This window comes from Sphaerodactylus townsendi, linkage group LG01 (assembly GCF_021028975.2).
Source record: "Sphaerodactylus townsendi isolate TG3544 linkage group LG01, MPM_Stown_v2.3, whole genome shotgun sequence".
Classification (NCBI taxonomy): Eukaryota; Metazoa; Chordata; class Lepidosauria; order Squamata; family Sphaerodactylidae; genus Sphaerodactylus; species Sphaerodactylus townsendi.
The window spans coordinates 183,195,773-183,220,898 of record NC_059425.1 but is presented as its reverse complement, the minus strand read 5'-3'; the positions used below and the strand labels follow the sequence as shown (position 1 = coordinate 183,220,898).

Sequence of the window (25,126 nt, the reverse complement as noted above, 5' to 3'; positions counted from 1 at the left end):
CAAAAATCCTGACAAAACCAATTAATGTTACATAAAACACTCCACTCTGTTCAGATGGCTGTCATTATAGATATGCAAATTATATTATCCCATTACAAGCCGTTAATGTTTCCCGAAGCATTTTTAAGTTGTCACCTCTGTTTTTAATAATAACACTCCCTAATGTTGAAGAAGGCCAGGGTGGCTGCTGCTTTGTTCTGTGTTGTTTTATAAATGAGGAATCTTACATTTCATTTTCCTGGAGCTTCGCCTTAAAGACACTCAAACTTTGCACTCAATAAGCTGATGTGTCTGCGGTGTTTTCTTCTAGCAAGGAAATAAGAGATCGATAAGCATGAGAGTCTGAGCACTAACAGTAAAGGTCAGGCTCCAAAGTGGTTCTCTTTTCATAAAGCCATATTTGGTTGTTTCAAGCCCTTTTCTACACCTGAAAGGATATTTAAGCCCTTAACAAACAAAAAAGCCACCCTAGTTTTGCCAATTTAATTTATTAAGGATGCTCACTATGACGAGGGGGGGGGGGTTGTTGGTGCCCTGAAGCGCCTTCCCACTGACTTGTGCCTTGAGGAGATTTTTCCCTCCAAAATTCCAATGGTCAATTATGCTTTGACTGAGCTGCCCTTTTGTTTGTCAATATGCAATGCAGTAGTGTGAATGTGGTAATTTAGACTTTGTAAACACACTCTGCGTTTTCCCACAATTAAATAGTAAGAATGGTCCTTAGTTGTACAACCAGGGCACTTCACAGACAGGAAGATTAGCAGATCTGTAGGGACACCAAAACAATATTTTCCCTTCTGTCAGAAAATAATAATAATCTGGCACCAGAGGCTTGTAAAGTTCAAAGAATCAAAAGTTTTTATTTACAAGAAATGAATCAGGAAGTTTTTTTGGCTAATGATAACATTGAAATTATATACAAGAAGCTGATTTCTGAGAGTTTACTTATTATTTTACAAGTTGTTTCTATATCTTTTTTACGATTGATACAAGGTTCAGATAGGTCACTGTCTTTAATGCTTTCAAGTTGTTACAGTCACAAATTCTCCACAAATTAAATTTTCCATCAGGATAGGTGTTCAGTTTTTTATTTGGCTCTTTAATTAATGTGCTAACAAAATCTTATTTTCTACCCTAAGGTAAGAAAAACCTACACAGTTCCTCAAACACGAACTCTAAGACAGTCTCTCCTCATTCTTAGAGTGTCTATCTCACACGGTGCTTATCAGAGAAGGACTTGCATCTTTCCTCCTGGAAATCCAATCCTTTCTCTATTTACCAATAAAACCATCTTCAGCAGCTTCACTGCCCCATTTCTGGGTAGGTTCTCCTCAGAGAAATTAACCAACCACCAGTGTGGTTAATCAGTGCCACTGTGTTGTGGTTAACCCCAGGACCTTGGCACAGATTCCCTAACATAAATCTGTTCTTCCTGGCACTTAATCATAGTTGCTCAGCTCACTTAGAACTGGCCCTCAGCCTCCTGAGAACAGGTTTACAACAGAACAACCGTTCACTCTGGCATTTGAATCAGTTCTGCCTCAGAACACTCAGATCTCTGGCTAAGAATGTGCTGCAGTTCTCTCCAGTCAATCACATGGAGTTCCATGTTAACCCTTTGGTCTCTCAATATTCTACTGTCTGAATGTGCCTAAGTGTCTATAAGAACATAAGAAAGATCCTGCTGGATCAGACAGAGTCCATCTAGTCCAGCACTCTGCTACTCGCAGTGGCCAACCAGGTGCCTTTGGGAGCTCACATGGAGGATATGAAAGCAATGGCCTTCTGCTGCTGGTGCTGTTGCTGCTGCTCCCGAGCACCTGGTCTGCTAAGGCATTTGCAATCTCCAATCAAGGAGGATCAAGATTGGTAGCCATAGATTGACTTCTCCATAAATCTGTCCAAGCCTCTTTTAAAGCTATCCAGGTTAGTGGCCATCACCACCTCCTGTGGCAGCAAATTCCAAACACCAATCACATGTTGTGTGAAGAAGTGTTTCCTTTTATTAGTTCTTATTCTTCCCCGCAGCACTTTCAATGTATGTCCCCTGGTTCTAGTATTGTGAGAAAGAGAGAAAAAATTTTCTCTGTCAACATTTTCTACCCCCAGCATAATTTTATAGACTTCAATCATATCCCCCCCCCCAAGCCTTCAATGGCCCTCGGCCAGCCTACTTGCCCTTACCCCTCATTCCTGGCCAGACTGGGCCCTGCCTCCTGCTGCTGTGTGGTCTGTAGGGCCCTCTGGTCCAGGGGAGGGGTCCTCCCTGTGAGCTGCCTTGTACCACAAGGACTATCCGGTACTGCTGGCACCTGCCACCCTGTGTGCCCAAGGGCCTGGGTAAGTCTTTCTGCTGAGGCTTCCCCCATGCCTTCTGAGCCCTATTCTGGTTGGGGTTGCAGTCCCCAGACACAGTATCTGGCCCATGTACTAAGACTCCCAGCCTTCAGGCAGACCCTAGAACTCTCCTAGAATAACAACTGATCTCTAGATTACAGAGATAATTTCTCCTTAACAAAATGGCTGCTTTGGAGGATAGACCATATAGCACTATATCCCACTGAGGTACTTCCCCTCTGCAAACCCTGCCCTCTCCAGGTTCTAACCCCAATCTCCAGGAATTTTCCAGCTCAGAGTTGGGAACCCCACCATATTTCTACCCATCTGAACTGCCATCTGCTCTGTATTTAACTGGCTTGACTGGAAAACTTTTTGCCAGCTTTTTTTTTACCCTGTGTCAATCAGCCACCCACATCTGAATACATTTAATGATTCTATGAAACATCTTGGTCGCCCCTTTGGGAGAGACGGTCAGTATCGCCACAGGGGATCATATCTGCAAAACATCCCATGACAACAGGATAGGCTGCAGAGCTTTATAAGAAACAGATCTCCAATTCTCAGGAGCTTAAAGCTGACGGAGTCTGGCTTAGGAATTTATGATGATTGTTCCTGAAATTAACAGAGAAGTTCTTGGCCTCTCGGACCATGACAACATATCATACGTACCCTTGAACCTGCAGCTGCAGGACCGGTGTGGATCATCTTGCACTAAAGTCAAGGTGATGGATGGAGCATTGCCTTACAAGGTCAAAATGTACCCGACATCTGAGCTTCTCTCTCCGCTCAGGAAAAGTGAGACGTTGCTTTTGATTTATAATGGAGTCTAGGCTGGAAAATTTTGGCCAGTCTCTGCCTCAAAATACAAAGGCTGTGGTTGACTAACATTGCTGCTTCCTGTGTGACAAGTCACAACTCCCACTGTTTCTACACTGTGGACCTCTGATTTGCTAACATTCATGTATCACCCAGGAGTATGCAACTATTCCTGGGAAGAAAACAATCTGTGAACTGTAAGTACTTGGGGCTGAAGAGGTTACTTGGAAACTCTGTGGTACAGAAAGAAGGAACACTAAACCCACTCTCCATAGCAACGCTAGTTTACTGTTGCATCTTTTGATGAAAGGAGGGGGCAGAAAACTGGCAAAATCAGCAACAGTTTGGAGGAAGAAAAAGTCAATAATATCCAACGAAAAGATGCTATTTCAGCTTTCCCAGGGTCAGGAAAGACTGCTGGGTGAATGGGAACATAGAAAAAGTTTCTGTCCTCATATCCACAAAATCACTGAATCTAACCTATGGAATTTTCTGTCAATACCTGCACTAGCAGCAGCAGTGGCGTAGGAGGTTAAGAGCTCGTGTATCTAATCTGGAGGAACCGGGTTTGATTCCCAGCTCTGCCGCTTGAGTTGTGGAGGCTTATCTAGGGAATTCAGATTAGCCTGTGCACTCCCACACACGCCAGTGGGTGACCTTGGGCTAGTCACAGCTTCTCGGAGCTCTTTCAGCCCCGCCTACCTCACAGGGTGTTTCTTGTGAGGGGGGAAGGGCAAGGAGATTGTAAGCTCATTTGAGTCTCCGGTCACAGCTTCTTGGAGCTCTCTCAGCCCCGCCTACCTCACAGGGTGTTTGTTGTGAGGGGGGAAGGGCAAGGAGATTGTAAGCTCATTTGAGTCTCCGGTCACAGCTTCTCGGAGCTCTTTCAGCCCCGCCTACCTCACAGGGTGTTTCTTGTGAGGGGGGAAGGGCAAGGAGATTGTAAGCTCATTTGAGTCTCCGGTCACAGCTTCTTGGAGCTCTCTCAGCCCCGCCTACCTCACAGGGTGTTTGTTGTGAGGGGGGAAGGGCAAGGAGATTGTAAGCCCCTTTGAGTCTCCTGCAGGAGAGAAAGGGGGGATATACCGTAAATTTAAACTCTTCTTCTAGGCATACGGATATGATCTAAAAATGCAAATGTATTTGGTAGACATTCCTACTACTGGGATAACTTTCTGTCGGAAAGTGGGATCATGAAATTATAACGGATAATTTAGTCATAAATAAGGGGAACAGGCAACTGACTTGCAGCAAACACTAAAACAATTTCAAAATAAATGAAGCCTGAAAAATGAAGTCTGAAAACATACTGCCCCATCACTAATTCTGTACCCTAAGGAATATCTGGAGGCATCACACATTAATTAATGCTCCAAAGAGCACAGTTTGAGATTTTCTTTTGATCAAGGAGCATGATTCATGTTCACCCCAATGTACCGCACGACGTAGACCATAATTTGATGAGAAAATCAAGAATTCTACCCAATATTTTTTTTCTGAAAACACCACATGAAGTTCTCAGGCATCTAGCCAACACCTGTCTAATGTGAAATTATAACATCTGGTGGAAAAGCACAGTTTGGAACACGCTGGCGTAATTCAGCGTTAGGTCTCTCAAATGTTTCAACGTATTAATTTATACCAAAGTGTACAATAAAGTGCTTAACTAATTGCAATTTCTGCTTCCTCCTTTTTTTGGGGGGGGGGGATTGATATTAGCCGTGTCGACCTGATGAAACACATTTTGTATACAGTAAACACATCAAAATGCTAGAAATGCTTGAGTCAAAATAACAGCTGTGGTAGTCACTTAGCTGACTTTTTTAAAAAAAATCCATCATCAACATATCTAATTCTCAACATCGCTAAATCTGTGGATACTTAAATCTAGTGACTGAAGCTTTGAACAGACAAGACAGGTCTTTCTAAAAAATGAAAAATGCCCTAGATTTGCAAACACTTTAAACACACACACACAAACACACACAGGGGAGTTACCAGCCCCAAAGTAACAGAAGCAGTGCTTTCCATAAAATGTGGTCCAAGGGGTCAGCTGCCCATGTGGTGAGCTGCTGACGAGACTCCAGACGGTATCAGGAGGGGCAATGGATCCTAAGCCCACTGCTGCAGCACCATACAAGTAACAAGAAATTAAGCCAATCACGAAAGCCAATCTGGGTGCAAGTTGTATTACTGCTTGGATCCGGGTTCTGCTATTCACTCAGCATCTGTTTGGCTTCACAGTGTTATAATACCACCCCTGGCACCTCTATAACCGCTTTGGTAAAAGGGATCACGTCCCTTTCCCCTTTCAGCAGCACTCACCAGTACTAGACTACTAGGGTAAATTCCACTCTTATCTTACCACTCCACTAAGCAAAGTTTGAAGTCTTCTCCCAACTTAAATGGTTCCTTCAACGGAAAAGAATAACACCAGGATTAGAGATGCTAGCCTCCAGGTAGCGCCTGGAGATTTCCTGGAAATACACTTCATCTTCAAAATCCAAAGATCAGTTTCCCCTGGTTCAGAGGGAGTAGCATCACACTCTGTCGTACTCAGAATCAATCCCTACATCTCCAGGAGTTTCCCAACCTGGATCTAGCAACCCTACCCTACCCTACCCTTCCACCACCACCACCCCCCCACCACGCCCCGTGGTGGCCAGGGAAGATTCTGGCAATGCTACCCAAGGTACAGCCTCAAATATGAAGTGTCTTAACTAGAAATTCCAGTATAGCCATGAAGGACTAGGCCAGGGGTCTGCAACCCGCGGCTCTCCAGATGTTCATGGGCTACAATTTCCATCAGCCCCTACCAGCAGACCCCTGGCCTAGGCGCACAATAGTCCAGAGACACTGAACGACTGGGGCTCTCTTCATGCTGCTCTCTATGTGGCCACATAGCAAATTACTGCTCCCCACCCCACAAATAAAATGATAATATTTGCATGAATGAACAAATTATAATTAATGTTAATGAGTAATTAACATATGCACACAAAAAGCTTTGATTATAACACCTGTAGGGGAAAAAAACACCTAAATTTAAAGGACAGGTGGGGATGGATCTTGACAGAGACCTGGCATGGGGCAACGACATAAAGCTTTTATTTTCCTAATTTAAATTACCCCCCCCCCCTCTATCAAAGATGCATGGATTAAATAAACGGTGTCAGGCAAGGACTGGGATTCAGGCTGGAGTAATGATCAATCAATCGTTACTATGGTGATAGACCAGCAGAAGGTAAATAATCTGGAATGGGATGCAAGCAGCATGGTGGGTCCAAAACCCAAATTATTCCAGATGGTGACCTCCGAAGCTCTCCAAACAGGGCAAGTGGGGCAACCATGTGGCAAATTAAACGCAACATAAATAAGTGCGAGGTGATGCCCACCCGGATAATTGCAGAAATAGGTAACCAAGACGACTGAGGTATTGGAGCACCTTCCCTATGAAGAACAGTTACAAGAATGTGGGGTGATCTAGTTTAGAGAAAAGGGGGAGCCATGACATTGGTTCATGAAATCATGCATGGAGTGGAGAAAATGGACCAGAAATGGGCTGTTCACACTCTGAACACCTGAACACACATGAAGATGCTTTACACTGCATCAGACCCTGGGTGCATCCAGTCAGTATTGCCTACTCAGACTGGCAATGGCTCTCCAGGATCTCCGCCAAAGATCTTTCCCATTATCTATTGCCTGGTCCTTTTAACTGCAGATGCCAGGGATTGAACCTGGGACCTTCTGCAAGCCATGGAGATGGTCTACCACTATGTCATTGCCCCTCCCCTGCGCTGTTGAAAGCAAAGCAGAGAGTTCTCTACAGCCAAGGAAGGAAGGAAAAATGCTGTTCTCCGTGCTGCCTGTTAAAGTGCATTATTCCTCAGCCTGTGGCTTCAGCCAGAACAACCATTGTTGTCTTCGGTGCGCCATGTGCTGTTAATTCGTTCCATGCGAAATTACATATAAAATATACCACATAATTAGCCGAATAATACAGCCATAGGCTTTTCCATTGAGATAACAAGCATTATCATCCCAGTTATTGTTATTGCTTCTGTTATTGCCGTTTTCCACGCTGAAAGCAGTTCTACGCCAGTGGCTCTATTAGCAAATACGCTGTTCGTTTATGTATTTAAAGCAAGGATGATTCGAATTGCTCCCCCCCAATTAGGGCCGTATTAATTGCACCTCTTAAAATTATGGGAGGAACAGCAGACCCACCAAGGAAATATGCTCTAATCCGCGGCATGCGCCGCTGTTCGAAAAGCCCAATCTTTCCCCCCGCGGCTCGCCTTAGAACAGGACTTGTTGAAGTGGTCCCTCAAGAGAAGGGCTTGGTATAAAGCACGTCATAATTGGACATTTACCATACAGCACATCACACAAGCTGGTTTTTAATTAGAACAGGTTCTGAAATAAATTCACGCTGGATTGGGAAAGATATAGGATTTTAAAATCGAGAGAGAGAGAGAGAGAGAGAGAGAGAGAGAGAGAGAGAGAGAGAGAGAGAGAGAGAGAGCTTTCGAGGCGTCAGTTGCTGCTGACAAAAATTACAATGCAATTTTCTAGCCAACTAATTTCATACCCAGAGATAATGACTTGAACAAAAAGCTAATCAACTGCCAATCAGGATTCCTTGAAGCAGAGAATGTCAGATCACAATGCCATTCTTACAAGTCATAAAATACACTTATGTTCCAGGAGACGTCATAAAGGCTGTGATGAAAATCCGAAGTTGATGAAGCATTCTTATTTCTCCAGCGACTTGCCTAAACAAACAGCTTTCAAGTTTAACCAACTCTGCCATTAATATTCAGGCCGCTTTCGGGAGCATCAGCACCGGCCACAATTAACTGTGTAAATGTCAGCTAGAGAACTAAACAGATTAATCATCTGTCTTGTTTTGCCTCTCTGTCAAGGCTATTAATTCCCCTTCAGGGAGAGGGGAGGGGTGGAGCCAAAGGTAAAGGTGGGAAGTCCCACCTGGCAAGCAGAGAGCTTTCATCACAGCCACAAGAAAGATAAAACCAATCACCAGAAGGTGCAATTTACAGTTAATTTGCACTCCCATCATTACCAGAGTCTGTATTATTCAATTTACACATTTTTCTCGACAGACTATGTATAATTTTAAAATTAGTTCTTGAGAAACATTCACTATTCTGCTGTGCTGTAGATTAATATGGAGCACTGTCATTGGGTACGTCAGATCTAGAATTTATTTTTTTATATACCTGATGTCCACCCAACTCCCCTTCCTTTCAAACTTCTCCAAACTTTACAATCACTTCACAGCATTTGATGCAATTCCTCCTTAGAACTAGCAATGGGAATTCTTCTCGCACCCATGGTGTGAAATCCTCCTCTGGACTTGAGAATGGTCCCTCTCCGATACAAACTTCGATACAAACTAGTCCAGAAGATGAACTAGCTCTGTTATTAGAACCTGGGCTAGGAATTCTTCTCTCCCTAGGAGAGAATTCCCCTCTATGGCTAGAGTATGGTCCTTTTCCCGCAGTGTCTCTCTCACTGCCAACACCACAGGTCTTTTCACAGACATTATACATGTCTGATCACTCTGGATCTTCAACTTCTTACATTCCTGCTGGAGACTCTGACAGCCTTCCTAACACCACCTACTTCCAGCCTGTCACTCACACCCTCAGGCTCTGTGAGGGATTAAAACTTTACAGTTTTACAGGCTTTTTAGTCTCTGCATGCTGCCTAGAACCATCATTATGCTCCAATCAGGGATAACAGTGGGATATAAATACAAAATTAGCATCATAATGGGTTCTGAATACAAAATTAGCATTATTCTAAGGCAGCAGTCCCCAACTTTTTTGAGCCTGTTGATACATTTGGAATTTTGACATGGCACGGTGGGCACAGCTACAAAATGGCCGCCACAAACGGCAGAGCCGGCCAAAAAATGATTGGACAGTTTATCTTCAGTACCACAGTGTAGATTCTTGTGCTTTGTTGGCAGCGCCGACCAAAGCAACATTTTTAAAAAAACCTGCACAGCCAATCAAACCTCCAATCATTAATCCGAAGACCAGCTGGGCAAAATCCTAACCTGGCCACCCCTGCTTCCTGAAAACATTTGGTGGGCACCACAAAAGGTGATACCACATTGGGGACCCCTGTTCAAACTCATTCTAATCCATTGTAGTCAATAGAAGGGGTAACCCCATTTGGGACTACGCAGTGACTTAAATAAAAGGAACCGTCAGTTCTGCCCATAGTAGGACTTCATATTGGAATATGCTTTCTTGCCCTAAAGGACTTTTTTTTTTTTAAGAATAAGGGCGGGGGGTAGAATCTTTATTTTGAACGAACGAACGAACGAACGAACGGACGGAAGGAAGGAAGGAAGGAAGGAAGGAAGGAAGGAAGGAAGGAAGGAAGGAAGGAAGGAAGGAAGGAAGGAAGGAAGGAAGGAAGGAAGGAAGGAAGGAAGGAAGGAAGGAAGGAAGGAAGGAAGAAAGAAAGAAAGAAAGAAAGAAAGAAAGAAAGAAAGAAAGAAAGAAAGAAAGAAAGAAAGAAAGAAAGATAGATGGATTTGGGTGATACTTTTCAATTAGGTGATTTTTTTTTACTCTGAAGAACTTTAATTATACATTTAAGAGTGCTATATGATTGCGATCGTACCTTTCACAAAAAGCAGAATGATTGCTCTATTTTTAAATAAATGACTCTATTTCCCATCTCAGTGCAAAATTGGAAGCCAATAATTTTACATGCTTTTCATAGCATATGAGGCACTGACAGTCAACAATATTGCTTGAGTGTTTTAGCAAAAGATGCTTAAAAAGGAAGCTTGACGGCTCTAGATAAAATATTATTGTTTGTGTGGTTTTTGGCCTGGGCACTTTTAACACTCATTGTTCCACTCAGTTATGTATTTATTCCCAATAATGCAAGGTATACCTATTTATTGCTGTTACTACTTTAGAGTAAAAACTGATGGTTGTCAACTGGATCGTGCCAGCATGGATATATATATATTTTTGCATTCCAGTCTGAAATGATTTCAGACACCTGAAAGGTGAAACAGCCCTTCATTTAGACCCCTCTCATGGTGCTAGATGTTAAGAAACAGACTTTACATTTTGGTCAGCAAGTGTGAGTTGTGTGTTCAGTTTTCTATGTGTCAGAGGGGTGCTGGCTCCTTATTGGGAAATTTCTGGAGATTTATGGATGAAGTCTGGGAAAGACAGGGTAAAATTGGGGAAAGACGTCAGCAGGGAACCTTCTAAAGCAGCCACAGAGGAATTGATCTCCGTTGCCTGAAGATCAGTTGTGATCCCAGGAGATTTCCAGATTCCAGAGGAGTCTGACAACACTATTTTCACATTTTTATTGGCTCTCCATAGTTTAGGAGTTTTAGCTCCCCTGGTAATAGTAAAAACTATGGAAGTTGGACTGAAGGATGCAAGCAGAGGTGGGATCCAGCAGGTTCTCATAGGTTCCCGAGAGTAGGTTACTAATTATTTGTGTGTGCCGAGAGGGGGTTACTAATTGGTGATTTTGCCATTTGATTTTTGCCTTAGTTATGCCCCTCCTCAGCAGCAGCAAGCAGAACTTGAAGCAGTCTAGCAGGAGGTGCACCGGCGTGCGTGGCAGCCTGCGCCTGCGTGCATTCGTTTCCCACCCAAGGACCGGCGCAGGCTGCGTCCTTCCCACAGCCCCGCCCCGGAATGCCCGGCCACGTCCCCGTCGTGCCCCACCCAGCCCCATTGGCGCTACGCCACAGTTTGAATCCCACCACCATGGGAACCTGTTACTAAAATTTTTGGATCCCACCACTGGATGCGGGAATGTATGTAATTTGCCTGTCTGTCTCTAAATCAACAAAGATTTACAGCACCTTAAAAACTAACAGACACACTGTATAATCAGTTTCACGGTCCGGAGTCGACTGCATCAGAAACTCATAGCACACACCTAAATGGATACGTATAAATTCTCTGAGCACAGTGAGAAAAAAATTAAGGACAAACACTACAGACCTCCTGCCATGGAATTTTTTATTAAAGTCCCGCTCCCAGCGAGGATTAGGCAGACAAGATGCACTCCCTGCCCTTTCATTTCGTGAAAGTAAAAGTTTTTGTCTTTACAAAGCCTAAATTTCCACTCTCCAAGTTCTTCCAAGGGTTCAACCACATCCAAGCCAGAGATTCTCAACAAGGCTTAAGTTATAAACCAAGTTTTGTTAACTTACGGAGTTGCAGTGCATCAATCACTCGGCCCTCTCCCACATATGGAGAATAATGCATTTTGCAAATCCACATTCTCAATTGTCTGCAAGTGGATTTTGCTATTTCGCGCAGTAAAATCCAGCTGCAAAGTGGATTGGAAGTAGATTGAAAGTGCATTGTTCTGCATGTGCGGAAGGGGTCTCTGTCACAGGCAAAATAAAAACAAATAAACCTCACGGTTACTATCTAAAGTCTGGCTAACCTGAAAACAGCCTTCACCATTCCTGAGCAGCATGGTTCATTATCCCATCGTACCGAACCAAAAGGAGGTGAGTTGACGCTTGTGCAGCAGAGAAATATGCCTCACAGGGGAAAAGTTATTCAGGTTGGTGGGAAGCCAACTTTTCTGGCAACTATGACTACCACCCAGCAATTCAAGAACCAGTAAGGCTCCATCAGTTAATGAACACCTGCTGTGTAAAATAACTACTTCTGCAAGGCAGTCTCCGGCTTCTTAGAACAGAAGCCGCTCTGCAGGTGCTGCTAATAAGCAGAGTGAGTATTCCTAAACAGGTCAGGATCCCAGCAACACTTACAACCTGGAACACAGATTGTCAAGTTCCTTACAAAGGGTTTTTTAAAATATATATATATATGGGAGACTAGAAGTTTAAGAGGAGCCATGTGGCGTAGCAGTTAAGTGCTTGCACTGCCACCCACACGGCCAGGAGTTCACGCCCCCTGTGGGTCAGATATCCTGGCAGCTGGCTCATGGCCAACTCAGCCATCCATCCATTTCTTGGTCAGTAAATGAGTACCTAGCTCATAGATAAGGGATAAAGAATAGCCGGGGAAAGCAATGGCGAGTACAATGTTGTACACCATTTTGGGTCCCCATTGAGGAGAAAAGTTGGACATAAATGTCTGAATAGAAGTAAAAGCATAAGCTGACTAAGTACATGAACTCCATGAGTACTCCTGTGAACAAAGCCTACGGGTCCCCAAAGTTGGGTGCCCCCCCTAAGAGTGTCCACGGGTGCCCCTTGATGCGATCTTTCCTGGTGTCTGCCAAGCCTTTTTAAAAAATGGGTGGGGTCAGGCAGGATGTTTACCCAGCTGATTGGCCATTGGAGATTTGATTGGCAGTGTAGGTTTTTTTAAAAAAAAAATGTTGCTTTGAAAGCTGGAGAGCAGCTGCCATAGCGCAACAGAAGGATATCTTCACTGTAGCTGGCTCAGAAGGAAATAGAAGCTAAGAAATGACGGCCATTTTGTTGCTGCACCGACCACGCCGTGTCAGAATTCCCAACATGCCCACAGGCTCAAAAAGCTTGGGGACCTTGTTGTAAAGCACATTAATGATAAATGAATACAGAATCTTACTGGCATGGATGTGATCAGCTGAAGTTTCTCGTTAGCCTCCAGAATGTACTCAAAGCAGCAGGAGTCCTTTTGGGGTGATTATAAAAGCAGTCATTGACATTATTCAGTTTTTTTTTGGTCAGGAGCTGACAATGTGCGAAACGCACCGCGCTGAAGGAAAAGACACGCGCTGCTTATTTGGAAACATACTTGAGTACATCCTTAAGCAAGAGGAAAAAACTGTCAGAAATTGGTTCTTCTGGAAAATATGAGTTTCAATCCTTCAGAAACACAGAAATCACAGTTGACATGAGACGATTTGTTCAAGACAGCATAGCCCTGAATGAAGACTTTGGACGGCCTCTGGTATGCACTCCTGGATGAGCCTACTGGATACAAAAATAACTGAACATATAAACAGGAATAGGTGTCACAATGCCCTTTTTCAGAACGAACTTCTGAAAGTTAGTCTGTGCAGCTGCACCCCTCTCTCTCTCTCTCTCTCTCTCTCTCTCTCTGATCCGAGTGCTGCAAAAGTGCTGTCCAGCTGCCATAAAGCATACTGCTGGAAAACTCAGTAAGCCACAACATCACTCCGAAAAACAGCAACGCAAACCCAACAGGCAGCTTTCAAATGTCACCACCAAATGTTTCCTTCAAGCTCAGTGTTAAATGAAGAAAAGCTGTTGACTGGCATAATAGAAGAAGAAGGAGGAGGAGGAGGAGGAGGAAGAGGAAGAGGAAGAGGAGGAAGAGGAGGAGTTTGGATTTATATCCCCCTTTTCTCTCCTACAGGAGACTCAAAGGGGCTTATAATCTCCTTGCCCTTCTCTCCCCCCCCCCACAACAAACACCCTGTGAGGTAGGTGGGGCTGAGAGAGCTCCAAGAAGCTGTGACTAGCCCAAGGTCACCCAGCTGGTGTGTGTGGGAGTGTACAGGCTAATCTGAATTCCCCAGATAAGCCTCCACAGCTCAGGCAGCAGAGCTGGGAATCAAACCCGGTTCCTCCAGATTAGATACACGAGCTCTTAACCTCCTACGCCACTGCTGCTCCATGATGGAGACTTGGGAAGCTCTTTGACCACTAATTAAGCTAACCTGTTCCACATGTAAAATCAACCCAGTTTGAGATAGCACCAAAGCATTCCAAAAACAGAGAATGGCCATTCTCCCTTTTGAGAGAGCGACCAGTGAGTTGAACCCCTCCCTGCCTTAAATGGAGGTTGTCGAGAATGAAATGTTTTGTCTTTGCTTATTTTAAAAAACAAGGTGCAAGATTTTGACCTAACAGACAGTTTATGTACTAATCCACAGTTGATAAAGAAGGCTGAAGGCTAACTTCTTGGTACTAACAATGACCCCTACAGACAAGAGGAAATGTTCTGCATCTTCTAAAAACAGGGGTTGGCTACTGGAAAACTACAAAATGACCTTTTATTTCATTAGTATGGTAAAAAAAAAAATCACACCTCTGGATGGATTGCTTATGCAATGAAATGAATACATTATTGCAGGGCAAGATTGGAGTTCCTCAAGGGGAAAGTTGGAGTTTTGAGGTAAGGGTACAGAAAATCACATGGATCAAAAGATGCAAGCAGCCAGCTCCTGAAGAAAGGTGCATAAACACAATGTAATTTTTTATGAATTGCATGAGCTCTGGACATTGATTATTTTGTGTCCCTATTGGTTGTGGCGGGTTTTCCGGGCTGTGTGGCCGTGGTCTGGTGGATCTTGTTCCTAACATTTCGCCTGCATCTGTGGCTGGCATCTTCAGCGGTGTATCACAGAGAGAAGTGGTGCCTCTAAGTGTCACGGACTTCCCTCTGTGATACACCTCTGAAGATGCCAGCCACAGATGCAGGCGAAACATTAGGAACAAGATCCACCAGACCATGGTGACACAACCCGGAAAACCCACCACAACCAGATTGAATCCGGCCGTGAAAGCCTTCGACAATACATTGTGTCTCAATATTGCTTTCGGCTATCCGCACAGATAATAAAACAAGACTTGGTTTCCCCCTGCATTTGTGTGGTTATTCGCTGGATTCGACACCAGGCAAAAATGCGTCCGAGCCTGGGGGCCATCGTTTTCACATTTTTCAAAGCCAGCAGTTCTTGGAATCTACCTGTGGCACTGTGGAATACATGAGTCCCTTGTAACACATAAGAGCCGAAAATAAAAAGAAAATGTGACTTCAGCAACGCTTCAGATTTGGTTGAGGTGATGCACCCGCATTTCGACAAAGTATTGTGCATATGTATTGAATCTAAGATGCACAACAAACACACAAAACTATTTCTACATTTTCTCAGCTTCCTTTCTGCCTTAAAAGGGTACCCAAGGTGGCTTACTGTTTCATCTTGGAATATTATTTGCCAATGGAAATCAATGCACAAAATGTTATTCACAAAGTGAACCGTGTAAAACTATGTGCATTTATGTGTTAATTGACATTATTCCAAACAATACAGCTGTTCTCACATTTATGAAACAATAATTTCAATGGCTGCTGTGGGTTTTCCCGGCATTGTGGCCGTGGTCTGGTAGATCTTGTACACTGTTACATGTAACAGACTTCCCTCTACGATACACTTCTGAAGATGCCAGCCACAGATGCAGGCGAAACGTTAGGAACAAGATCTACCAGACTATGGCCACACAGCAACCCACAACAATCAGTTGAATCCAGCCGTTGAAAGCCTTCAACAATTTCAATGGCATTTGTAAGCAACATGAAGTTTGACAAAGGAAATTCTCCAGGAACCACAGTCTAAAGAACTTTCTGGAACCAAATAATTGTTTTGAAAATGGATTGACACCAATGGGGAGCGACTGTGGCTCACTGGTAGAACGTCAGCTTTGCATGCAAAAAGTCCCACGTTCAAACCCCTAGTTAAGAGGATCAGGAAGCAGGTGAAGAGAAAGACCTCCTCCAGAGACCCTGGAAGACCACTGCCAGCCCAGATCAAAGAGGATCAAGATTGGTAGCCATAAATCGACTTTTCCTCCATATATCTTTGCACTTAGACCTTTGGCCTAGTCAGGTTAATATTGGCTACTTGTAGCCAATATTAACCTGACTAGGCCAAAGGTCTAAGTGCAAAGATATATGGAGGAAAAGTCGATTTATGGCTACCAATCTTGATCCTCTTTGATCTGAGATTGCAAATGCTGAATCTTGATCCTCTTTGAGCTACCAATCCTTGATCCTCTTTGACCTGAGATTGCAAATGCCTTAACAGACCAGGTGCTCGGGAGCAGCAGCAGCAGAAGGCCATAGCTTTCACATCCTGCACGTGAGCTCCCAAAGGCACCTGGTGGGCCACTGCGAGTAGCAGAGAGCTGGACTAGATGGACTCTGGTCTGATCCAGCTGGCTTGTTCTTATGTTCTTAAAGATCTAAGCATTTGGACAGCTTTACCCATGAGGTGAGCCCACCCTGAATAAGCCAAAATGGGTACAAAATAGATCGCGTAGTGTATACAAGCACATGCCAATATAGCTGGTAAGGAAGCCCAGGCTGAAATTCATGGTTTCTTCAAGACGGAACTATTTATGTCTATATTTTTACCCCACCTTTCTTTCTAATGGACATCCAACATGGGTGCTGGGAGCCACTCGCTGTTCTGGGCTTTAGGGGGATGGGAATCATATTGTGTGCCTCTAACTGTTTCCACCGCCAGGTGCGGGTCAAGGCCAGTGCCAACGGACTCGTGCTCTTATCTAACTGTCTGCATATTTCTTTACACTGTTCACATGGGAGGGGGGAACCCTGGAAGATATTACTGCTGTTTGTGCGGGGAAAAACCAATTCTGGCTTTTCAAAGCTGTCCTCAGGACGAATAAACCTCTGTTCTCTACAAGGTGTTGTTTCAATCATTGGGGATCTGACAGCTTGCAACATGGTTCTTCGCTCGTCTATTGCATCCCCACAATACCCCCCCCCCCACCCGCCCTCGGAAGTAGGTTGGACTGAAAGGGAATGATGGATCCAAGGTTATCCAGCAGTCTTCCATGGCAGAGTTGGGATCTGGAGCTGGTGCTCCCAGACCCTGCCCTCACCTGATTGGGCCAGGATAGTCCTATCTCATCAGAAGCTAAGCAGGGTCAGTCTGGATGGGATATGCCTAAGGAAGCTCAAGGCTGCTATGCACAAGAAGGCAATGGCAAACCATCTCGGAACATTTCTTGTTCTTACACATGCTTAGTACTGATGTATGGAGAAGCAGTCACTGATTTGACAATTTTGTTACTCCTGAAACCTAATTTCCAGCTCGCTCCTTCCTTCCTTCCTTCCTTCCTTCCTTCCTTCCTTCCTTCCTTCCTTCCTTCCTTCCTTCCTTCCTTCCTTCCTTCCTTCCTTCCTTCCTTCCTTCCTTCCTTCCTTCCTTCCTGTTTTATTTTATAAGGCACAACAGAAGCGTAAGTCACTGATTAAGATAGAAAGGGTGACAAAAGAAGAGAGAGGAAAACAGAAAGTTGCAAACTTGATCAAAAAGGCAAGGCATGTGTGTGTGTGAGAAGCTCTAAGCTAACAGGAAGACGCTGGTCGTTTTCCCACTTACCTCGACCACCCTTTGCTGCACGCTACTCTCAGCGCGCGTCATTTCTGGCACGCTCCCGGGCTTCCCCATGACCCCCTCAAGGCTCTGTCAGTCAATGAAGAGCTACATTGCGGAGCGCTAGGAATGACGCTAGCAGCTGAGGGGGGCGCTGAGAGCGTGCAGCGTGCAGGGCGGCTGGCGCTTGTACCACGCAGCGCCTGCTAGTGGAGGAGATGCCATGGGACCCCGCACTACTTGGGGGAGGAAGTAGCGGCAGCAGCAGATGGGAAAGTGGGGAAGCTTGACCTCAAAGCAAGGCTTCCCTGAGGGAAAAGCCAGGCAAATATGAAAGCGTCACCTGACACCTGGCTTTTAATTAAACACCACGCAGAAGTCAAGGAGTCCAGCAACTTTTGTTGCTTACAATTCAAATGACATCACTTAACTCTGACTAAACTCGAACCTCTGTGAAGATGGCCTCCGGATCTCACTGTGCTTCCAGTACCTTTGGTTTGACCTTGTCTTTGGAAGGGGAGGTTGTGGCAAAGATCCTGAACACTCAACAACTCTATGGAAAGATGTTCCTTCCAGACATGCATTTCAAATTTCAGGTTTCAGGCTTAGCGGGGGGGGGGGGGGGCACAGCACAGGAATCCACAAAGATATAATGTGATAGCAAAAATAACTACCTTGTCATTGGGAAAAGCAATTTGAAGAGGTTTATTATGAAATCAATAGGGTACAGTAAACCAAGGAATGGGACATTGATTTTCTCTGCCTACCCATTTCCTGCCACCCTCAACACCTCCCCCAGTGTCTAACTGCATAATTTTGACATGTCGGCTGTGTTTCTGTGCTTAGAGCCACCCAGCTTCCATTGACAACAGGAAGTCTTAACCTGATTCGTCTCGCTCCATCTCTGCCATTAGATAATAGCATCACTTAGCATGTACTAAAGTAAAGCTGATTCAAAAGACACTATTGAATCACAGGGGTCTGGAGATGTAGGAGAAAGAGGATCTGAGAGCACTCTAGCAATGTAATATTCCTGCTGGTCTCCTCCCCCCCCCCCACAGCCGGCAACATGGGCCCCTACAACCTGTCCCTCTGTAGCAAATACTGAGCTGCCACTTCGTTGTGGACCACGGAGGGTATCGCAGAGGTGCAACATCTGACTGTGCTCTCTTCAGAGCAGGGAACTATATTCGATCTGCACAGCCTCTCTCTGCCACAGCAAAGCACTGTGTCGTGGTGGGCGTGTTGAAAAGACCGGCGCATCACTCCGCGTCCCGCGTGTTCTCTCAGCAGTCACATCCATTGAAATCACTGGGACTGAGTCGAGATTCAGAGCTGACGTTTTCGCAACCGAAATAAGGTTATCCTCTGCAGAGGCTGCAAGTAGAACGTCCCGATGCCAAAGAGACCACCTTTGCCCACAGTTCAAATCCAAGTATCTGAAATCAAACTTGTGCTCCCAGTTGGAATTTGGCCACTAAATACCTGACAGTTAGAGAGGTTCTTCAGTGGAAGAGGCTTCCTCGGGCGGGGGTGGGGCTCTCCTTCTTTGGAGGTTTAGAAGCAGAGGGTCGATGTCTTTCCAACAGCAATGCCAATTGTGTGAATTTAAGCAGATCATGAAAGGGAGGGCAGGAAGGGATGAATCAGCACTTGACTCTCATGGCTCTTTGTGACATGCCCAGGGTAACAATGATCTCCACTTTGGGGCCAGGAAGGAATTTTCCTCCAAGTCAGATTGGCCAGGGATCCTGGAGGGCATCCCCCCCCTTCTTCTGGGCACAGAGAAGGGGTCAGTGGCAGAGGTGGGATCCAGCAGGTTCTCACAGGTTCCCGAGAGTAGGTTACTCATTATTTGTATGTGCCGAGAGGGGGTTACTAATGGGTGATTTTGCCACGTGATTTTTGCCTTAGTTACGCCCCTCCTCTCAGCAATAGTGCGCAGAACTTGAGCAGTCTAGCAGGAGGTGAACCGGCGTGCGTGGCAGCCTGCGCCTGCGTGCATTCGTTTCCCGCCCAAGGACCGGCGCAGCGGCTGCGTCCTTGCCACAGCCCCGCACAGGAATGCCCCACCCCAGAGTGCCCGGCCACGCCCATCCCCATTGGCGCTACACCACAGTTTGAATCCTACCACCATGGGAACCTGTTACTAAAATTTTTGGATCCCACCACTGGTCAGTGGTGGTGGTGGTGGTGGTGGGGAGTTTATTGCGAATTTCCTGTGTGGCGCATGGGGCTGGACGAGATGACCCTTGAGGTATCCTCCAGCTCTATGTTTCTAACAGAACAACAAAGCAGTAGGAGGAAGCCAACCTCAATAGTTCCTTTAAAAATAATTAACCGACAAAGCTAACACCGTTAAGAAATTGCTGAACAATTCCAGTATGTTACCTGAAACAAATTTAATTTGCCCCTTCCCTCCCAATTACTGCTATAATTTACATATTTTGGTGCTTAACGCAGTTTAGCATTCTGTGGATTCGGTACCAATATCTAAATATTTTGTGGAGAACAACAAAACTTGCTTTTACGACCAACTGCTGAGAATTAAGTACTTGATAAACGAGGATTGTGTTAATTTGTGATTAACTTGTTTCCCCTTGGTGATTAAACATCTGGCTAGATCATTTACACCTAGATGCTCCATAAACAAAGCACAACACCAAGCAAATGTTGCGTAGGGTTCCAAATGCGCTTATTAGAAGGAAAAGGAGAATCTATGTGCAGTAGCAGAGAGAAGGGCAAAAACAGATTGATTGAAAAGATCAAGGGGTTTTTAAATTTTTCGAAGAATGTATATGAAATCTAGGTAAACTACTTAAAATGTAGCAGGTGAGAGAGTTTAAGTAACAATGCTGCGATCCACACAAATGGCGGTGGTGGAAAGAGCTGTCAAGTCACAACCAGAGCCCTTTGGGGGTACAGCAGTATACTAAATCGAATAAATAATAATAATCACCAACTTATGACAACCCCTCCTGTGGTTTTCAAGTCAAGAGGTAAGCAGAGGTGGCTTGCTATTGCCTGCCTCTCCACAGTGACCCCACACTTCTTTGGTGTTCTGCCATCCAGATGTTGAGCAGCACCCGTCCTCAAGGACATAGGTAAGGGGGTTCATGGGTTCAAAGCCTCCATTACATGTCCAAAGCTCCACCCCCGCCCCCCTCCCTCACCCCCCTCGCCATTTGGACTCCCAGCCAGCGGTCTCTTCTTCCCTACCCTCTGGGGAGAAGAGACTGCCATCCCTGGCCTCGGAGAGCTGCTTTTATAAGCAGTTAGGCTGGGGGTGTGACTTGAGAGGCGTGGTCATTCCCTCACCCCCCTGGGGGCGTGACCACATCTCCCAAGTCCCCCCCCCCCGGCCTCAGTGCTTATAAAAGCAGCTCTCCGAGGCTGGAGACAGCAGTCTCTTCTCCCCGTAGAGGAGGGAAGAAGGGACTGACATCTGCCAGAGGCCTGCAGGGGGATCGTGCCAGCACACTCAGCATCTCTCAGGGGATCATGTTGGCGTGCTGGAGAGGCTCCCCGTCCTCCTGGCGGGGAGAGGCCTGCAGGAGAGGGGATCATGTTGGCGAACAAGGCCACTATGGCTGGGAATTAATGCGAGGTCTCTCCTCCTGCACCCGGGCATGCCTTGGTAATGACCGGAAGCCCATTTCATCACGTGGGGGGGGGCATCTGGCACACACCCCACATGACTGAAAGGCATGTGCCCAGGGACATGGGTGTCCTCATGTCCCTAAGGAGGTATGCCACTGCTGCAGCTTCTCCACTTGAAGGTAATACTCTAGTAATTTCTGCACCTCACTGACGCTATCAGATCTGTAAAAATCTGGCCCGATCACAGAATCAGATTTTGTGATGGAATCATGATCCCCTCTTCCACAACATTGATGACTGCCTTGAATCCCAACCTATTGGGCTTTCAACAAGCAGTTCAGGGTGTACATAAACAATTTTAATAACCTCATCACCCCTCCCCCCAGTGTTCATGTAGACCAGAAGCATTTAGCGCAGGGGTTTGCAACCTGTGGCTCCGGAGCCGCATACAGCTCTTTCAGCCTTATACTGCAGCTCCACATGGCCTGGAGGTCAGAGGGTAGCGTGGGTGTGTCCCTCCAACCCTCCAGAGTAGCGCTGGAAGGAAAGGTGAGTGGAGGGGCCAAACTGGAGGCAGCTCCTCGCGGCGCAGAGGGCACCAGTCCTCCACTTTCACCTCCTTCCAGCCCCGTTTGAGGGAGCTGGAAGGACACACCCATGCTGACCTCTGACCCCTGGAGGTCGGACGGTAGCGCAGTCCTCCAACCCTCCAGGAGTAGCGCTGGAAGGAAAGGTGAGTGAGGGGCCAAAGCTGGGAGGCAGCTCCACGTCGCGGTAGGGGCACCGCATTTCGCGATCCCTCCACTCACCTTCCTCCTTCCAGCCCACCACTCTGGAGGGCTGGAGAGCTACCAATGTGACTCCGACCCCTGGAAGATCCAGACCAGTAGCGTGGAGGTGTATCCCTCAACCCTCAGAGTGGCTGGAAGGAAAGGTGGGTGGAGGACCCAGGCTGGGAGGGGCGAGAAACAGAGTGCGTGGGGCGCATCCCCTCCTCACCTCCTTAGCCCTACTCCTGGGAGGGGCACGGAAGGACACACCCATGCTGCCCTCTGACCCCTGGAGGTCGGACGGTAGCGTGGGTGTGTCCCTCCAACCCTCCAGAGTAGCGCTGGAAGGAAAGGTGAGTGGAGGGGCCAAACTGGAGGCAGCTCCGTGCGTGAGGGCACCGCATTTCGCATCCCCTCCACTCACCTCTCCTTCCAGCCCTGCTCTGGAGGGCTGGAAGGACACACCCATGCTGCCCTCTGACCCCTGGAGGTCGGACGGTAGCATGGGTGTGTCCCTCCAGAACAGCCGCCATCCCCGCTCTGCCATCCCATAAAGCTGCCAGCATCCCCACTCTGCCCCCACAGAGGCAGGCAGCTATTACCCTGCTCCGTCAGGGCAGAGGCTCTCTTTCCTGCCTGGTGCCGCTGCCCTCCGCCCAGTGTAGGAGATGGCGGCATGGCACTGCAGGCTCCCAGTCGCAATCCTCCTTCTCCTGCCCCACATGGAGCACTCTTTCGGCTGCACTGCTCCATTGAACCGGGCAGATGGGGTTTCCCTGCCTGGCGCTTCCGCCTCGCAGCGTTGGAAAGAAAGGTGAGTGGAGGAGCCAAACTGGAGGTGGCTCCGTAGATCTTCGGGACCATGGAAAACGGGTCCAAATGGCTCTTTAGGTGATAAAGGTTGCCGACCCCTGATTTAGTGGGAAAAGTTCTAAACACTACAGGTGCACTTTCTACGATATAGAGATGTTGAGAAAAGCAACCCTGGGGCAAGATTACTCCAGTTTCTTACTTTTTGGGATTCCAACCTATCTGGAAATCAACGATCCTCAAAATCCAATGGACAGCAAATGGATCGAGTCCCAAGGAGCACAGAGAAAGCAGGCTCCAAAACAAATAAAGCAGTAAGGATGAATCTTCCGTGGTAAATAAAGACAGTGCCATCTGCCCTGAAGCACATGATTTTACGAGTCTCATAAAAGGAGCTGGACCTAACTAATCCCTTCTGCTTAGATAGGGTGTCATTGGATCCAGCACAGTGGGTTAATAATAAAACCTAAGAATTTGGTTAAACGTATAAGAAACATTTTTACATGCATTTAAAATATTTTGCGCAAGTTATCCACTTTGTTAGACAGTTGCAGGTTCTTGAAAGGGAAACACTGAAAGTGAACGCTGTTTGAGAACACCTGTCTTTCCCAGCAATATCCCAGTTTATAATGCTCTCATGGGGCCTTTCCCCACTCCCATCGTTCCCCTCTATGCCGCGCGCTGCTCTCAGCGCGCAGCATCCCAGGCGCGCGCCCGGCAGTCCCCACGACCCCGCGCTCCGCGCGGGGCCATCAAAAGGCGCCGTTAAGAAGAGCGCCTGGGATGCTGCGCGCTGAGGGGCGCGACAGCAGCAGCTTCGGGGCGGCTGCGCTGTCGCCGCCCCTCTCAGTGGGGAGTGCCGAGGGACCCCGCGCTACTCTCCTCGAGTAGCGCGGGGTTTAAGGTAAGTGGGGAAAGGCCCATAGTTGCAATTACTACTCACAGAGGACCACTTCAGTACAGGGTATTCTATGCTTACGGAGGGGGAGGGGAGATCGCAGGAGTACCTCTTTGCAGAATCAGGGAAGAATTAGTTAATCAGTTTAGCTGCACATGCAACTTTTCTGACATAGAATTCACAACCAGTCCCTAGAAAATAATCCACCAACAGATCAAAACTGCTACTAACAGCACACCACTCAATCCACATCCACCATTTACCTGAACCTGCTCAACTCACCATCCAAATCTAGTGTTGACTTTCCTGACATCTTATGGCCTTTCCCCACTCTCCCCTTTCCCTCCTATGCCACGCGCTGCTCTCAGTGCGCAGCCTCCCTGGCGCGCGCCCCGGCGTCCCCAGCACACGGGGTCATCAAAAGGCGCCCTTTGCAAGAGCGCCAAGGATGCCGCGCACTGAGGGGGCATGACAGCGGCAGCGGCGGGGTGGTTGCGCTGTCGCCGCCCCTCTCATGAGGAGTGCCAGGGGACCCAGCACTGCTCTCCTCAAGTAGCGCGGGACTTAAGGTGGGAAAGGCCCTTACTTGTCCTACAGGTAGAATGAAGAGGTTTTCTTTTTCTGTATATGAAGAAATCCCCAGTGGAAGGGAAGAAATTCAGTGCTGTCCCATCTATTGAGAGTTAAAATTAGAGTCATGCTGTGACGTACCATTTCAATGAATCCAGTAGCACCTTAAGAACATAAGAAAGAGCCTGCTGGATCAGACCAGAGTCCATCTAGTCCAGCACTCTGCTACTCGCAGTGGCCCACCAGATGCCTTTGGGAGCTCACAGGCAGGATGTGAAAGACCAGCAAGATTTTGGCGGTACAAGCTCTTGAGTTCAGGAGCTTTGACTCTCAAAAGTTTCTACCCTGAAAATCTTGTTGGTCTCTAGACTCAAATGCAGTTGTTCTACTGCAGACTGATACAGCTCCCGTCTGAAAACATTTTCTACAGGTACCAAGAAGAGCTCAGCAATGTTCAGAGTGACTTCTAATTTAATTAACCTGACTATCTCCATTTCCTTTGTGGCAGATTCTCCAAAGAGACTCTACGAGTGTGTGCAAAGCCTTCGATGCCAGGGCTCCAAAGCCAAAATAACCTGTAATCAAGCTTCTCAGCGCTCCAGCTGAGGACACACGTATCCTGTTTGTTATCAGGAGAGCACAGTATAACCATCAGGCTGTTTCAAAGGAGTGCAAATGACAAAATAACTCCTGATTCACTCCTTGATGTTTCCCTTGTGTTCCTTTTAACAGAACCTGTTACTTCTTTTCAAACACATATTTTTTTACAATGAGGCTCCCATCTCGGAACTACTGGACCAAAATGGTCCTAACAGCATAGACTGAGTAGCAGATACTGGGTTGGATTCAGGCAGGTTTTTTTCACGATATCTCACTTGTTTCCTCTTTTTACTACAGCCCCATCCCACATGGAATCTAAATGGAACCTCCACATTCAGAAGCAGTAAATGCCTGCATGCCAGTGCCAGGAGGCAACATCAGAGGAAGGTCTCTGCCTCTATGCCCTGTTGTTGGACCTCCAAAGGAATTTGTTGGTCACTGTTCGAGATGGGATGTTGGATGAGATCAGAGGTCTGCAACCTGTGGCTCTCCAGATGTTCATGGACTACAACTGGCCATGCTGGCAGAGGCTGATGGGAATTGTAGTCCATGAACATCTGGAGAGCCACAGGTTGCAGACCCC

At 46.6% G+C, this 25,126-nt stretch overlaps 1 protein-coding gene and 1 long non-coding RNA gene across 2 annotated transcripts in view; both read right to left on the bottom strand.

Moving 5' to 3' along the window:
• Positions 1-25,126, bottom strand: part of MACROD2 (mono-ADP ribosylhydrolase 2) — a 1,251,138-nt gene that overhangs the window by 920,055 nt on the left and 305,957 nt on the right. The window lies entirely within an intron of this gene.
• LOC125435207 lies at positions 227-16,623 on the bottom strand. Its single transcript, XR_007244871.1, has 3 exons — positions 16,330-16,623; positions 13,669-13,671; positions 227-238 (listed from the first exon to the last, which is right to left on the bottom strand). It is a non-coding gene; the product is annotated as an uncharacterized LOC125435207 (long non-coding RNA).